At 36.4% G+C, this 4,032-nt stretch overlaps 1 long non-coding RNA gene across 1 annotated transcript in view; it reads left to right on the top strand.

Moving 5' to 3' along the window:
- Positions 1-4,032, top strand: part of LOC107093073 — a 176,311-nt gene that overhangs the window by 137,185 nt on the left and 35,094 nt on the right. The window contains exon 4 of the long non-coding RNA XR_001481604.1: positions 675-721. This is a non-coding gene — a long non-coding RNA (uncharacterized LOC107093073). The remainder of the gene's footprint in view (positions 1-674; positions 722-4,032) is intronic.

The following is a 4,032-nucleotide window of genomic DNA, read 5'->3' as shown; positions in this document are numbered from 1 at the left end:
ATTCATACATAGCTGTATTTATTGAAATGACTTTTGGAGGTGTTGCCATGGAAACAAATACTGGACAGAAATATTACTATTACTGGAGTGGACACACTGACAAAGAGATCTTAGGATTCATGAAACTTAAAATAACAAAATAAGGATAATCAGTGCCGTTTACATGGCCTCAGTGGTCCTTTAAACCAATGAAACGAAAACATATTTCCACTTTTGCAAATGACGTGCATCATATCAATTTCATATTTACCTTCTTTGTTTTTAAAGCGAAAAGACATCCACGTATCTGACATGAAATGTGATGGAACCGCGGGGGCGAATTTTCAGTGTCCTCCATGTTTTATTTCATATGACTCGTCGCAGTATCCCACTTATCGCCATGCTTGTGACACAAAGCACCGCGTCAACACATCCACAGCGACATCTGCTGGACTGGAAGTTGTATTCCACTTGGTTTGGCTGATGTGCGCCAACCATTAATGTATTTTATTTGTTCATTTTTTCTTTTTAATAATCGATTCTTGCCTTCAAGAATCGATGCAGTAGATCACAAAAATTTGAATTGCGATGCATCGTCATGACGATTATTTTACACACCCTTACTGCATTATGCTGTAGAATCTGGAATCACTTTACTCTCACTGATTTGGTGATCATCTTGTTTTTATTTTCAGGGCCTCACTGTGATTGGGAAGAGTGCGGCTTCTGAGAAACATCAAAGGTAAGACATGAACCTGGTTTCAGTAAAAAAAATTGTATATTGTTATTAAAAAGTTGTAAATTGTTTCCATTTGCAGAAAATTGTGTTGTTGTTTTTTGCTGTAATTCATACATGTTTTGTTTTTCCCTATAAACTTAAATCCCTCAGCGTAGAACCGTTAGTGTCATCCTAAATGGGTTAAAACAAAGGTGTCTCTTACACCCTCAAAAAGGAGAATGAAAACAGAACCGTTTAGTAAAATGGTATAAATGTGCCATTTACTGCAGATTTAGCTGAATCTCTTGTTGAGGATTAAAACCTAATCCTTCAGCTCAACTTGAGAGTTGGGATTGGGGATGCACTCTTTCTCTCATGTCTTTCTCAAGCAGGCCTTTTCTCACAGGAATAGAGCAAAATACCTCCCGGTCATTTCTGAAGTTGCTATTACCCCACCTTTGTGGAGAGCACACAGCGTTTGACCAGCATGGGACCCCTCCAGCTGTGATCTTTTATTCAGCAGAAACTGCCAAGTTGGAATTCCCAATCCTCTTAAAGCTGGGATATTGGAAACTGCTTGCTCCAAGCATGCATGGAAAAGTGAATTATATCTGCCGCCTGTCAATGCTCTATTAGTCAGGCATTGGCTGCTCTGAGATTCACACAGAATAATTGAGGAAATATATCACATTTATATGGTGTTTACACAAAATATTACATTTTCTTTTCTAAAGAACAAAAAAAATTACATTTTTTTACCAGTCAACTGTAACATCATTTTGTTTTTTCCTTATTTACTGCTTTAGAAATGTGGAACAATAAGCAATAAGCAAACTATGGAGTGATGCATTTATCAGTTTCAGATCTGCATGTTTCACCTCCCCTCTGTTCAGCTCCCCTCTGCTGAAGTCTTAAACGTCAAACCTATGCTGTACATGTGTCCTCTGACAGGGACGGAAAAGCCAGAAGAACCCCCAGAGATCCTTAAGAGGCTGTTTATAGCGAGATGAAATAGTCATCACTCAGATCTTTATTGATCAAGTGTAATTGATGCATATCGTCTCAAATTGAAGTGAAAAGGAACCATAAAGAAAACACAGCAAGACCACCAGCCTGCCTGCTGATTATATTATTAATGTCCCTCCTTCGACCAGCAGATCTGACTAATATGAGCCCTGCTGGCATGTTACATTAATCAAACGTCCATTAGTCTAATGATGAGCTCCGGGCAGCTGGTGAAGGGCGGCCTGCTGGTTCAGAGGAGATCTGGTTGGACAACTTTCTAATAGACTCTACACAGTTAGGCCCCAAAACATATGAAATTGCCCTGTTACACACTGCCAGTCTGTTTAATTTGATGCATCGTACAGAAAACTCTACTAAAATGTTCAAAATCTTGGTTTTATAAAATAGTATACATAATTACCATGAAAAAAAAAGATCTTCAATTCACAGAGACACCCAATGTTTGGTATTGCTACATTTAAGGAGTAGGATGCTTACTTTCTCACTCCAGGTGGCAGTAATTCACTTAAAGTGGGTTTGCATCCACAGAGAAGGGATGCATGCACAACTTATTTATTTATTTCAAAGGAGCACATTGAGATGAAAAATCTATTTTTCAAGGGGTCCTAATATAAACAGAAATCAACAATCAGATGAAAAATAGAGCTGTACCATCATCTGCATCTATGAAACATCCATATAAACGAAAACCTAACAGCATCACCATAGACACAACCAATCAATCTAACTATCCAACACTTAAAGCTCTAAACTGCTGCAACAGTTTATAAAAGTTACAAATACTTTGTAAATGATGAACCAGTCCATTTTTAAACACATGAACAGGTTATGGAGCGGAGAGAGGATGGGAGATTGTTCCAAAGGGTGCTTTATATTTAAAAGAGAACTTTTTGATTCATGAAACCACAAAAAAAGCTTTTAGTCGAATGCCCAATGATATATATGAAGGAAAACATAAAGAAGTGTTTTAAATATTAAGGATAACTAAGATTAATACACTTAGATGAAATATAGATGATAACCAGTGAAATTGGCATCCGGAAGATGGAGTGTGACAACACAGTTGGCACAGCAGACAATAGTCAGTTCTGAAAGGGAAACAGGGAATAAACCTGCGTAGACTGTTATATACAACATTAAGTGATAGGAGATTAGTAAATGTAGTATTATGATATAAATAAAACTGCTGTGTAAGAGTTATAACTCAATCTCCTTACTGAAAAAGTTAAACAATTAATTGAATGATAAAGTAGATTCAAACAATACACTGGAAAAACGATCAAGAAATAGGTAAAAATTTCTCAAATTAAGTGTATTTACCCTTTTTTGAGTAGGTTAATGAGACGATTTGCCAATAGAACGAGTATTTTTACTCTTAAAATAAGATATTTAGATAAAATGCACTTGAAATAAGACAATGCAATTGCGTTTTCTTATTTTAAATGTAAATTGTATTGTTCCATTGGCAAAATTTCTCTTTTACCTTCTCAATTCAAGAACAAATGCACTCATCTAGGTTTTGATTTTTTCCAGTGATGTAACTTTATTTGTAACAGTATCAATAGGAAAAGTGAAAGAAAGTGAAGAGTCAAGCCAAAAAAGGCAAAACATTTAAACAAGACAGGTGAGGTACCCGAGTAGATACAGACTTTTTCCTCTGAAAACATTTAATGAGATCTTGTTTTATTAAGTAGCAGTATGTTGGACTGAAGGCAAATTTCTACTTTTACAAAATCATATTGAAGAGAAATATGAATATATAAATGCTTGGTTTTAAGCAATAAATAACAGTATCATCGGCATATAGGTGAATATTACAGTCCATTCAGGCAAGAGGAAAGTCATTTAAAAAAACTGGAAAAATAAAAGGTCCAAGATAGGAACCCTGGGGCACACCTCTTTCTATTATGCCAAAATCAGAATGACTACACGTAAGGAACAGACTGTTGATAGTGATGCAGGTATGAGTTGATCCAAACCAGAGGATCTGTCAAATGTAGTATATCTTAAAGAAGATGCATCTGAGATAGAAGTTAGCACTTGCCCGTTTTATCAACACAACGGGCTCTAGACACGAGAGCAATTTGTAGTATCCCATTAGAAGAGCTTAATGGAAACGGCAACAGATGAATCAACTTAGTAAATTTCACTCTAACTAGAAATTAGTGTAATCAAAAGCTACTTCAACCTAACCTGACTCCGCCAGATGGATTTGCTCCGCATATCCATCTGGAAACCTTCCGTAGAAGTCATTCTGGTAAGGGGCGAAAATACTTGTTGGTTGATTGGCCTATGTTGTTGCTAGACGG

This window comes from Cyprinodon variegatus, unplaced genomic scaffold (assembly GCF_000732505.1).
Source record: "Cyprinodon variegatus isolate N-32 unplaced genomic scaffold, C_variegatus-1.0 Scaffold18, whole genome shotgun sequence".
In the NCBI taxonomy this organism is placed as follows: Eukaryota; Metazoa; Chordata; class Actinopteri; order Cyprinodontiformes; family Cyprinodontidae; genus Cyprinodon; species Cyprinodon variegatus.
The sequence above is the reverse complement of the archived record's forward strand: the minus strand, read 5'-3'. Positions and strand labels throughout refer to the sequence as shown.